Raw genomic sequence first — 13796 nt, forward strand, 5'->3', positions numbered from 1 at the left:
GTTTGGTTAGAAGTGTTCACAGGGTGGAAAACTTCAGCTGTCAAGCCATTTCATGTCTCCTGTCTTAGCCTGGTGACCACGTACAGCTTTTGAAAGTGCATTTTTGACATTTTTGGAGCCCTGATGAGCTGCAAATCTGAGTGCCACGAACAGAGGCTGTTCTGAGACCTGCTGGGTGCTCCTTGTGGTGCCTCCACATCCAGAAATTCCCATTTTTCTCCATTCACACCTTTCCTTTACAAAACTCTCTGGTCCTACCCCAACACAGGCTTTTTATAGGTTTATTTGTTGTTGCCATATTTAATTTAAGTGCAATAATTGTTCTCCTTGGCTTTTCTATAACAATTTAATTGCAAAGGCTCTTCCAGTACTTTTTGCAACATTATTTCAGGAGCCAGACCAGTTTTGTAGTTAGATGTGGAAAGTAGGATTCAAGTAAAAGTAAGATTCAGATTCTGGGAGCTGAAGCCCCCAGAAGAAGCCTACAGATCATTACAGAGTTTGCGGCCTATGATAGCCCTTAAAATTCTCTCAGATCTGTAGATTTTTTGCTCTGCACTGTAAAACAATGCTTTGCTACTCTTTAGGCATTGTTTCACATGGTCCTTCAGGCAGTAAATCCTCCTGTAAATTCAGTAAATCTTGCTGTGTAATAGTAATGTAGTGTCATATTCTGGGAAATTATTGGCTGTATTTTGGTTTTGTGGGATTTAGGTACCCCCTGAAGAACAAGGCTGTGCTTTGTGTGTTTTCAGATGTGTTTGGTGCCTTTGTTGCTTCTTGGAGAGTACAGAAACTTCAGGGAATGGCAAAGAGAAGCATTTCAAAATACAAACCAAGTTATTGACAAGGAATAATCAGCAGTAGGTGATTGTAGGAGAAAACTGGATTAAAGTGAAATTATCACAGGTCTCACTTCTGCTGGGTCAGTACCAGCCTGCCCTGGATCTTCTCATGTCCTTGAAGTTTTTCTTGAGGAATTGGAAATGTTGTTTTTTCTGTGCTCAAACAAGAAATGTACTGATGTATTTTTAAACAAGGTGTGTTCTGTCTGGGTGCATTGTTCTGAGGAGAATGTTGCTGTGCATTTCCAATGGGTGAAGAATCCAATTAGAGAAGCATGAGGAGGTCTGATAAATACTGAATCCTGCTTGAAGTGGGAAATGAAAAATGTCTGGAGGCACCAACCAAGCATTCTTTTGAATGCTAACAAAAAAGACATTTAATGCTTGATGGTAAACCCATCCATACAGCCAAGATGCTGGAGAGGACATGGATACATGCTCAGGTTTTCTATGTTTGTGCAGATCTGGGTCGTGTTTTGAAGCCTTTCTTGTGACTAGAGCAGTGCAGAAGAACACAATAAATTTAGTTTATAAAAATACCAGCTGTAGAGTGAAAATCAGCAGAACCTTGAGAGGAATTAACACCTTTTAGGTTCAGTGGGACCCCTCCAGCTTTACCTGGATGCAGGATAAATTCCCTGAGCGCAAAAGCCACATCACAACACATGGAAGTATGAGCTAAAGCAGCACCAAGGTGGCTTCTGCAATCCCTCTGTGGGTGACTGGGGGTTCCAGTTTTATGAGAGAGAAGGAATTTATCTTGCACCTTGTCTGAAGGGAAGGGGAGCAGCTGAGCATGGAAATCATCAGAAGGGAACAAGTAAGGCTTTAAATCCCTCACCTCCATTTTCCTCACCAGCTTCCCCACCAGGAATCCAGGGCAGTCTGCTTCTCCACTCATTTCTGCACCATGGTTTTGTTGGTAGCTCTGTACACTGAAAATGCTTGTTTCACCTGTTTGCAGGGGATTTATTTATCCAGTAGTGTCTGTAATTCTTTCTAATCTACTTAAGGGATTTACCAAAGCACCACCATGAGTGAGAAGGCATAATGCTGTTATTGTGCCATGGAGTAACAGGAATATCCTTCAATATGGGTAATGTCTGTGCTCCCATTCCTCAGCCTTTCTATATTTCACCATTTCTTGCCTTTCTGTTCTTTGTTGTCCCTTTGGAAATGTGTCAGTTCTCTCCATCCCAGTTTGTTTGCATCATCAATAATTCAACACAGGATATTTCCCAAGGAAATCCTTGACAGAGGTCCAGGTGGGTCCCACCACACTGCCAAGGGCTCTCTCAGAATCTTCATTTCCTCAGCTGCAGTGCCACAAGCTACATGGTGTGTGCAGAGCCTTAATCCTGGGATGCTCCTGTTTCTTTCACCTAATTAGTGATGTACCCTGATGAATGATGGCTGCAGGCTGTGTCAGCCTGGCCATGACCTGACAGGGATCACCCCAGGGCAGGATCAGGCTGCTGGCAAACGGGGAGGTTTCCAGACTGGTTAAATCCCCTTCAGAGGCAGAAAACACATTTTTGCTTCTTTTCAATGCCTCTGCAAAAGGTTGACTATGGTTTTTGTAGTAGACAAATGTGCCCAGAGATTCCAAGGTTTGGTTTGGCCATTGAACTTAGGAACCACCAAACTCAATCCCTCCATCCTCCACTGAGCAGCTCCAGTAAATTTATTAAATGGCAGCTTTGTTGTGTTTGTGGCTGTCCTGCTCCCTCCACATCTTCCCTGTTTCCAGAGCCTTTCCTCTATTTTCTCATTATTTACACTCCAGTGCCTCCTGTTTGGTGAGATGTTTGATGCCCTGCTTCATGTAATATTACCTTTGATCTAATGCCTGCTCACCCCCCAAACACCTTCGTCATTCTGGCTCCCCACTCTTTGATATTCCTGAACTACTTTTAAAATCAACACCTTTCCTTAATTGCACTCCCTCCTCTGCCCCTCTGCTTTAGAGAACTTCTGTTCTGGTTCTGGCAGCCTGTTTTCCTTTGAGGTCCCAGCCTGTGCCCTGCACATTTGGATACAAATAATCTGGGTTAGTGGTATTGCTCCCCTGTGACCCAGCTGATATTTAAAAAGCCTTCATGCTCAGCTTTCCCCAGAAAAAAAGCAAGAATCAGCTTGCATGGATATTTTACAGCTCCTTGAATAAAGAGTTCTTTCATATATTTGGACAAAATTAGAAAAAAAAAAGTGTAGCTGTGCTGTTGAATGGTTCTCCTATAGCAGAGTAAGTATGGGTGCAAGTGTGCTACTAAATATATAAACATAAATAATTCTTGCCTTCTCTCTTCTTCCAGGCAACATATTTTTCCTTTATAACTCATCCCTAGAGAAAGGTTCACGAGTGAAAAATCATTGCTAACTTCATTTTTTGCCTTCACTGTGAACTTCTTTCCTGGAGCAATGATAAGAAATAATGGATGCAATGTTTTCCTTCAGAATCCATACTGTGCAACAAATTGTCTGCTTTATTTGTTGTTGCCATATTTAATTTAAGTGTCATAATTTTTCTCCTTGGCTTATATATTACATTTGAAGTTCAAAGGCTCTTCCAAACCTTTCTGCGGCATTATTTTAGGAGCCAGATCAGTTTTGTAGTTAGATGTGGAAAGCAAGATTCGAGTCTCGAGTCTCTCACTCCCTCCCTGCATTGTAAAGCAAAATCAATCAGAAGCTACAACTTCAACTGGCACAAGAAGAGAGGTGTTTCCTTGGTGTCCCCAAAAACCAGGCCAGCTGAGCCACAGAAATTCAGTGTTTGTAGCTCTTTATGTCTCAGTTTCCCTCTCTGTAATATCCAGTTCCCAGGGAAGGAATATTCCAGTGCCTCATCCAAGCAGATTCTGGATAAAGCAGGAGGATTTCAGGTCTTTATCTGCAGTATGGTTTTTAGTACAGTCAGTATTTTTTTAGTATTTTATTTCTTCTTCTTTAACTCCCATCCCAGATGGGAAAGTTCTGCCTTGCCAGCTTGGTTGGTCTCTCCAGGTAGCTCTCACATTACATTTTTGATGCTGGTAATTGTAGTTTATACTAAATGAGATTACTATTATACTCTGCAATCTCTTTAATTTCTAAATATCTTCTTACAGCTGCAAATCAAAGAGACTGTCTTTCTTTTCTTGTGGGAATTTGAACATGTATTTGACTGTATTGTTATTAAATGCCACTTATGTTACTCCACTTATAGTAAGCAAAGAACAGAGCCTTTTAAAAATAATAATAATGAAAACTAACCCTCCTATCCAACCTATGTGTCATCTATCTTTATTTGTTGTGAAAATATTTGCAATAATCTTTAAAACATTTACACATTCCTCACTTTTTTTTTCCCTGTCACCTAGAGGTATGTAAGATATTTTGCGTAAGATATTTTGTAAGCATATTTTGTGAGATATGTGAGATATTTTGTGACTTTTAAATCAATATCTCTTAGACCAACAAGCCCCCAGCTGCTCAGAGCAGGCTTGAACTGATGGTCCTGGCTTGTAGCTAACAGGATGCTCCTCATGCACACCAGGAACAGTAAATAAAAGACAAAGAAATAACCTGGGAATACAATCAGGAGAGCAGAAAAGAACCTCCCTTAATAAAAAAAGAGATTTCATTACACAGCCATTCCTCCAAGCGCCATTAGCATGCTGGGTCTCCACTATCTGTAATTCCCAAAATATTTAATTTGCAGCCATGAGCAATCTTTAACACAGAAAGAGGCAGGGCTCATGCAAAAGCAATTTGAAAGTAGCTAAATGCTCCAACTTTCAGTCTCTCTTTATTGCCTGAGATAGGACTGCTCTACTTTGGAATATATTTTTCACACTGCCATGTTCCTTATTTGCTTTGCTGTGTAACTTTGTCCTCTTTCCTTCTCCTTTTTCTTTTTTGGTTTGTTTTTGGTTTTTGGTTTGGTTTGGTTTTTTGTTTTGTTTTTGGTTTTTTTGTGTTTTTTGTTGTTTTTTTTTGTTTGTTTGTTTGTTTTTAGGTCTATAACAATCCAGGGCTGGTGAGTTGCCATGAAGGGAAAAACTGCAGTGCCAGATAGGAACCCCTGTGAAGGCAGGAGATTGATGAGAGGGTTGGGGATGAAATCAGGGGGTTCAAATCAAGGAATTCATTGCACCAGAAGGATGGGGGACAGGATTTTCCACTCAGCCTTTCATGTGCACAGCCATGAAGAGCTGATGCAGCCTGGAGTGCTTCATTAAACCTTTCATTCTTATTATTTTTCATTCCTATTACTCTTTCTTTTATTATTGCTAATAAATTATTCTTTTTACCTTTTTAAAGTTTTAAACCTACTTTACCTTTCTGCTAATCCTTCCTCCCAACAACAAAATAATACATTAATAATTAACCAACACTAAAACCCACCACACTCATTGCTAAAATTATCCAAAAATCTCAAAATTAGTGAAATCTCGAATTAACAAACCAAAACCACTTCACCCACCTGTGGCATCAATGGACACCTACTGCAGATCAGGACAGTAAGATATTCTCACAGAATTCCTGTTGGGCTACAATATTCCAGATTTTACAGGCATATTCCAGATTTTACAAATATTACAGATTTTTCCAGATTGTACATGTGGAGCAGGGCACCCTTTGCAGGATTGAACAGGAATGTGGGCATGTGAGAAAGCAGGGGGAAGGGAAATATGGAAGTGTGCCTGTCAGAAATGTTGGTCAGTCTGTGAGGTTTATAAAATGTGCTTGTAAAAATATACTGTGGGCCACGGGTTTATGTGGCAGCTCTTAGGACAGAGCCACAGTTTTTTAAAATAACTGATCCTTAAGTCATAAAGAAAATTGCATGGAGATCATTTTCTCCTGCTAAAAGGATTTCAACAAATGAAGTGTTTCAGCCTCCATCAGGCAGCCTCTGATTCTGTACAGATTTATTCATCTGCTTAACCTTGGGCTCTGAATTGTCCCATTGAGAGCCCCCCTGGTGCCCTGCTTTAATATCAGTGAGTTAAGCTGAGAAACAGCAAGAAACCCTGGAGAGAGATCAGGATGCTGCTGCACGAAATGCTGCACAGACACACAATAAAGAAGACAGACTCTGCCCCACAATCTTCCAGGTAAAGCCAAGAGAAAACAGATGGGTGCAGGAGGCAGGCTCAGAGGAAGTGCCAAAATGTTATGAGCAGTCTGAAAGTCAAAAGTTTACTCAGGCCTGGCTTTTGGCCAGGCTGAGCTCACAGAAGGGTTCAAAAGAAGAGGAATAAGAGAAGTGCATTAAGGGTGAGGCAGTGAGAAGACAAACACAGGCTCCCCCTGGAAAACCTAAACCAGTGGGATGAAGATGATGCATATCCACAAATCTTTGCAAGGCTGGAGCCCCTGTGTTCAGGGTGATTTTTCATACGTTTCTCCTTCTGTGTTTGGATTGTTCAGTCAAATCCTATGTGCTTGCATGTGGGAAAATAATTTAAGATTAATGGATACATTCAGCACAGGAAAATTCTAATTATGAATAGGCTGAGTTCTTCAGCTTAGAAAAATGTTAAGGACACATATATAGGACAATGTGAGAATAATTTCCATAGGATTGGTATTGCTTAAAGGCAAATATAACTTTCACTATTTATGGCTCTTCTCTCAGATGGTTGCTTCAGGGATATTTTTTGCTTTTTTTTTTTGTTGTTTTTTTTTTTTTTTAACAGTATTTCCTAATTTCTTTCCTTTCCTTCCTATTCTCTCTATGCCATGGCTGAGGAATTGCCACCATTAATATTTCATAACCTCCCGAGTATGTGCTAAAAACGTGGAAATGTAGAAACAAATCACCTTTTGGTGTTAATGCAATACTGTACAAAGGAGGGATAAGACTTTTTGGGGGGAGGGAAGGGGCAGTAAAAATGTGTCTGGCAAAGCACATTGAGAGTTTTTAACCAGTTTAAACAATTTTATCACATCCTGTAGTGACTTATTAACGGTGCCTTCAACCTTTATATATTCCAATAACAACCTGATGTCTTCATCTTATCTTATGGAACTATAATTGGCTGAATCCAGGTACCAGTGCCTGGAGGCCATAGAACCTTATAGACTTTAATGGCTCATTAGGTATTTATTCACTTTAACTTAAACAGCTCAGCCATTTGTGGAAAATGAGCCCTTAAAATAGAATTAGGGTTTTTGGTTTGGGCGTTTTTTTTTTTTAGCTAAATGTAGTGCATAACTTGAACTGCCACCGAGTTTAAATTTCCAGCTCTGCCAGTTTAATTTGGCTTTGCTCTCTTCCCTTTCCAAAATGGGTTGTGGCTTTGTAATAACTCCTTATGCTGAAGAGCTATGCTGGTGGTACTGAGCACTGCTTGAATTAAACAGAATGCTTCCTTTAGTTCAAAACCCAGCCAGCCCCCACTAAATGTGTGCTTAATGTCTTTTGATAACTCACGCTGACAGGTGTCATCTCTGCAGGCTCCTGCAAGCCTTTAATCATCAGAAAGCAGAGACTGGAGGGGCCCTAATTAATCTGAATTTTAGCCAGGGTGGTGGGTGGTTCTTCTTCACTGCTCAAAGCAGCAGGAGCTGGTGCTACACACATGGTGCACCTTGGGCTGTGTCCAAGCCCAGGAGAGAGGAAGGCTCTAAAAGGTGACAGAGGGTGGGGGGATGTGGTGGTGAGTTCCTTTAATGGCTCCAGCTGAAGCCTTACTTGGTGTGAGGAAAAAGGGAAACAGGAAACCCCATTCTCCTGTCACAAACATATTTGATGAAAAATCCTTTTGTTGGGATCTTTTCTCCTGAGAAGCTGAGAAGCTTCAGCTCCCCCATGTTTTGCTGCTTTGGAATGTGATTTGGAGAATTGTTTACCCAGCATGGGAAATTGTTTTTACTTGATGACCAATGACAGCCACCTGTGCTGAGGCTATGAGCAGCCACAAGATTTTATTATCATTCCATTCTATTCCTTTCTAGCCTTCTGATGAAATCCTTTCTCCTATTCATTTAGTAAGGCTTAAAATATAATTTTCTTTTAATATAATATATATCAAAAAATAAGAAATCAGCCTTCCACAACATGGAGTCAAGATTCTGATATCTTCCCTCATCCTGAGACACCTGTGAGCACCACCATATTCTCCTCTTTTACTCACTGATCTGGAAGGCCCAGCATAGAGAAAAATGTGTTTTTTTCTGAATAAAAAAAAATATGTCAATGAAAATGTACTGTAACCACAATGTTGTTGAATGGTTTTGTTGCAAATTGCTCTGCAAGGAGAATTTCTCTTGGGCTTAAAGGAAGATCATTGCTATAATGGGGTGGGTAATTTCTTTGTGTAGCAGCCGCTGGTAGGTTCTCAGTGCCTGCAAGTTTTGCTGAATTTTACTCTTGTCCTTCACTGCCCAGCAGAGTGAAATGGGCATGGGCTTGTGAAAAAGAGAATTATGTGCAGGATGCCATGGACTATATGGCTGCATTGGCTTCTTGGGCCACCAGGGTCTCTGTGGGAAGGGAGAGCTCGTGCTCCTTGGGGTGCTGGCTCAGGTACGTCTGTGATAATGACAGGTGAATGTTCTGCTCTAGAGCCAAGCTGCCCAATTTTCCACCCTAATAAATCTATTTCTTTCCCATATCATCAGGCCCAGGCTCTGCAGCCCAAGAGAAGTTTTATGCCATTAATGAATAAAAAAAATCTGGAAATTGCTTTTAAGCTGCCGTTTTTTCATGTTTCCTCTTGTTCTTTTCCATTATTTGGAATGGTCTGAAAATGTCTGTATTTACTCTATTTTGTTGAACAATACACTGTATATTTTGCTGGGGCAGGGTGGCTTTATAAAGGGAAACATTATAGAGCTCTTAAAATACTCAGGAATGAAAATGGTGCCTTTAATATGATCAGATTGTGATGGACTCTCAGTGCCAATGGGAGCTGAGGGCTAAAATAAAGCATTGTGAGAGTTGTGGTCTAAAGAATGAACAGGATGAAGCTGAGGAAAAGCAGGAGCTGCTTGTTCCTCCGTGGAGAATTGAAGGAGCAGTAAAATACTGAAAGGCTCCGTCTGTTCCAAAGGGATCATTAAGGTGAGTTTGTTACTTTAATTCACTTAGAGTGGTGCTTAAGGACAATTTGTTCCTGATTCCCCCTGCCAGCTGAAGCAAATGGTTTTCTTTTCTTTCCCCCCTATGAGACCACAGGAGGCTGTGAGAGGGAATGGCCAGAGACAGGAGCCTGGCTCCTCAGCCAGATCCCTTCTCCATCATCCCCTGCTGCTTTCTGCACTGAACAGTGCCCACAGCTTCTCACACCCCATTTAAATTGATTTCAAACCAGTGCCAGGGGAATGCATGAGCAGTGGGCTCTGGTTTGTGATGGGGGCTTGGCTGCCCTTTCCTTTAATTGTGGGGTTTCTCCTGCTCTGGAGATCCCCCATTGACCAGCACCTTCAACAAATTATCTATATTGTCTGTGTGAAATGTTCATTATTGTCTGTGTGAAATGTCCATTATAGTCTATATTATATGTCCATTATTGTCTATGTGAAATGTACATAATTGTCTATGTGAAATGTTCATTATTTACTATGTGAAATATCCATTATTGTCTATATAAAATGTACATTATTGTCTATATGAAATGTCCAGTATTGTCTATGTGAAATGTCCATTATTGTCTATATGAAATGTTCATTATTGTCTATGTGAAATATCTTTTATTGTCTATATGAAATATTTCTTTGAGGTTTTTTTCCTTTGAAAAGCAATATATGTTCATAATTAATGCCTGGACAGCTCCCTCACCCCCCGTACCATTGTTAAATTTAGAAAAGGTGCCTTGATGTTCAATTCCTGCAGCCTCCTGGGCTGATGGCAGTGAAGGGATGGCAGTGAGAGCAGGGTCAGGGCTGAGCTTCACCCCCATCCTGCCCCATCCCACATGAGATCAGACAGAATGAGCCCCACATCACACAGGGAACACAGGAACCACAGTCCCTAAACCTCCTCTCCTTCCTTTCCATTATTTCCATTCCAATAATCATTATTAGGATAATGGTTCTCCTGGGACTAGGCACCACTAAATCAACATTTCCTCCTAAAGAATCCTGGTGTTCCATGGAGCTGCTGAGCTGGGCCTACCCCTGCTTCGTGCACAGGAGCCGTGTTGACACAATATATTTAGACTTGTGTAATGTGTTTGACTCAGAGCTGCACAACATTCTGATTAAAACCAATTATCTCTGCACAAAATCGGCGTGGCACATACTAAACACTCCCCAAGAGCTGCATGGCAGCTTGCAGAGGGGAGCTCTGGATCTGGGATCAGCACTCAGGGGAGGGTTTTGGTTCCCTCTGGGGCCTCGCCATGGGGTGGGCACAGAAGATCTGCTGAAATTCTGGTGGCTGTGCTGGTGTGGGCTGGGATGGAGGTCGTTCTCCTCTGTCTGGAGCTCAGTGAGGGTGGCGTGGGCAGCATGCTGGTGGGTTTGGTTCTTGCTGAGTGGTGCTGGGCCTAAATTGAGGAGATCCCTGTGGCTCTGCAAGTGAGGAGGTGAAGGAGGGGCCATGAGGGAGCATGGTGGGGACAGCTGGGCCCGACTTCCCACACCTCAGGACGTCCTGCCCAGTATGGGAACTGGGGGACTGGTTCTGGACAGCTGGGCCCAACTTCCCACACCTCAGAACGTCCTGCCCTGAATGGGAACTGGGGAACTGGTTCTGGACAGCTGGGCCCAACTTCCCACACCTCAGAACGTCCTGCCCTGAATGGGAACTGGGGAACTGGCTCTGGACGGCTGGGCCCAACTTCCCACACCTCAGAAGATCATTTCCAGTATGGGAACTGGGGAACTGGTTCTGGAACAGGCTGGGCATCACTCAGAGGTTTGTGGGCAACTGTACTGGGCATCACTTGGTGTTGTTTGGGTTTATCTCTCTCCTTTTTACTACAATTTAATCAGTAGTAGCAGCACACTTCGCCTTGTTTCAATTATTAAAGTGTTTATCTGTCTTCATCTTGACCCGTGAACTTTTCCATTTCCCTTTCTCCCCTAGTTCTGCTGAGGCAGAGCACTGAGGGAGTGGCTCAAGGCCAACCCACCACTGCTTCCTTCTGAAAAGCTTCAGAACAACTTGCTGATGTGGAAAACTCAAGGTAATCATGGCATTGTCCAGTTGGAATGAAGGTTCTGATGTACTTTGATTAAAGCCCACGTGAGGGAACAGCTTGTGTGAGGCAGAGCAGATATTTCCTTAATGTAACAAGCCAAGGCAGGATGAGATCCAGTTAATTTTACTTTAACTGTAATGACTCATTCCAATTGAAGTTATGGCCCTGGAGGTCAGTGGAAAAATAACTGCCCTGTGCTGATTTTGAGCCAAAACACAGTAACTCAGGGACTGAAGGCAGGATGGGACCTGTGGCAGAAAACTGGAGCCAGCAGAAATTCCACTCAGGCTTCAGGTGCTAAAATTTCACACACAGACTATAGAACATTTTCATTATTTCATTTTATAATCCTTCTTACAACCTGTCCTGGCTCCTACCACCAAACACGCTCAGGATGTTACCAAGTGATGCATTTTGACCTGGATTCTGCTGGAAGTCACATGGATTAAAGTAGTTTTCCCTTCTGGTGTGAAAATTCCATGAGACTGAATGAGATCACAGCCTGTAATGACAGTGCTCACTGTCTCCTAGCACCAGCAGTGATTAGAAGCAGAATTATAGCGTGGTGATTTCATGTCAGAGGATAATGCTTTATTAGAGTTTGATTTACTTAGTAATTTAACTACACTGAATCAGAGCAGGGGAAAGTGCTTCAGAAGTAATTTTTTCGTTAGCTGGGTTATTTTTGTTTTGTTCTGCCTTCATTGTGACCTTCATCAGACTGTAAGGGCTCCTGGAACACAGGAACAGTGGTTTTTGAAGTTATGATTCACCCAAATGTAACACGGGTGGAACAGCAATGTGCCAAGGGAAGGTCTAAGGGACGTGGAAAGAAGCTGATGACCTAAATATGAGCATGGAATGGGTTCTTTTCCTGATTCCCATGAAGATGATAATCGCTACCCTTGATTAGCAGCTGCCCACTGCTGAGTCATGTTTAATTTCTCAAGTCAGGATTTACACCACCTGATTTTCCCATGGATGAGGTAAAACTGCTCTGATTTAGGGATGTAGGTTCTGCAGAGGGTCCAAAGGAAGGAATTAAACATCTCCAAAGATGATTCTGCTGTCATGGGCTCCTGAGAAAGGTGGGCTGACACAACTTCTAGAAATATCAGTGTTCCTACAAATAATGAGGTGCACTCTGACACCTGGCTTTGGGACTGCAGCTGCTCAGGGCTGGTTCAGCCTGTGGGTTCTGCTCCCGTGCTGCCCTTTCAGCAGCTCCAGCTCTTTGTGGGGCTCTGGGACAATCCCTGCCCTCACCCCTGCTCCAGGGCTGGCATGGAGGGATGGAGAGCTGGGATGGATGGGTGAGTGGATGGATGGATGGATGGATGGATGGATGGATGGATGGATGGATGGATGATGGATGGATGGAGGGATGGATGATGGATAGATGGATGATGGATGGATGGATGGATGGAGGGACGAGGGACGGATGGATGGATGGATGGAGGGATGGATGGATGGATGGATGGATGGATGGATGGATGATGCATGGATGGAGGGATGGAGGAATGGATATATGGATGATGGATGGATGAATGGATGGATGGATATATGGATGGAGGGATGGATGGGTAGATGATGGATGGATGGATGGATGGATGGATGGATGGATGGATGGATGGATGGATGGATAGATTCATGGAGGGATGGATTCATGATGGGTGGATGGATGGGAAGGGGTGGGCAATAATCACAGAATTCACAGAATCATGGATTTGGAAGAGACCTTCAAGATCATGGAGTCCAACCCAGCCCCAACACCTCAACTAAACCCTGGCACCCAGTGCCACATCCAGGCTTTGTTAAACACACCCAGGGATGGGGACTGCACCACCTCCCCAGGCAGCCATTCCAGTACTTTATCACCCTTTCTGTAAAATACTTTTTCCTAACATCCAACCTAAATTTCCCTTGGTGCAGCTTGAGATGAGCTCAAGATCAGAGCAGGTGAGCAGCCAAGGGAAAAAGGAAATCTTTAACTTCCCATTAGGGCTAATTTATCCTTTTTTTCCCAGGCCCAGAAATTCCCATGCAAACACATCCTCTGCTATTGTATTTTCTGTCAAATTAACCCCCCTGCACCCCACCCTGGGTACCACTGGTGCTCCTGGGGCACTGTGGCACCACCTCTCAGGGAATGCATTGCCCTTGGGGCCACCAGGGGTTAGTTAAGCACTATTTCTGCATGCTTGATTACCAGTTTGAGTTAATTAATGGGCTGCATGTGATCTCTATTAATTAGAGCGTGCTCAAGCCTTGATAAAGTGTGTGTCCTCTTAGCAGAGCATAATGGCTTCACAAAACCCCTACAAACTGTGGGTAATTAGAAGTGCTTTAGGATTTCAGTGTTTAAGGAATGAGGAAAAAAAGATAAAAACCCCTTTTTAATGGTTTTTAAATGGTTCTAAGAAAAGCCTTCCATGAAGTGAAGGTAAGGATGGGGTTTTTTTTAAGATTAAATGATTTGGTGGAAACAATTTTTCCCTGATTTGACAGCTTTGCTCTGTGTTATCTGTGGGAAGAGCAAGCTTAGGATGGAAAAAAAAGGCAGGGGGACACATTGCTTCAGTGGAGGAGAGGAAAGACAATAATCTATAGTTGTTATTTCCTTAAATTTGATAGTCAGCTCTACCCAGCTGTGGAAACTCCAGGGAGGGCCCAGCTCCCACTTCCACCAGCTCCAGCTCTGGGCAGAAATCCCTTTTTGTCCTGTAATTAACATTTCCTGCTCATTATCCTTGGTTTCAACCCATCTGATGCTGCACTTAGAGGCACACCCTGCCCAAACCTGACAGCAGGA

Source organism: Camarhynchus parvulus, chromosome 11, assembly GCF_901933205.1.
Source record: "Camarhynchus parvulus chromosome 11, STF_HiC, whole genome shotgun sequence".
Classification (NCBI taxonomy): domain Eukaryota; kingdom Metazoa; phylum Chordata; class Aves; order Passeriformes; family Thraupidae; genus Camarhynchus; species Camarhynchus parvulus.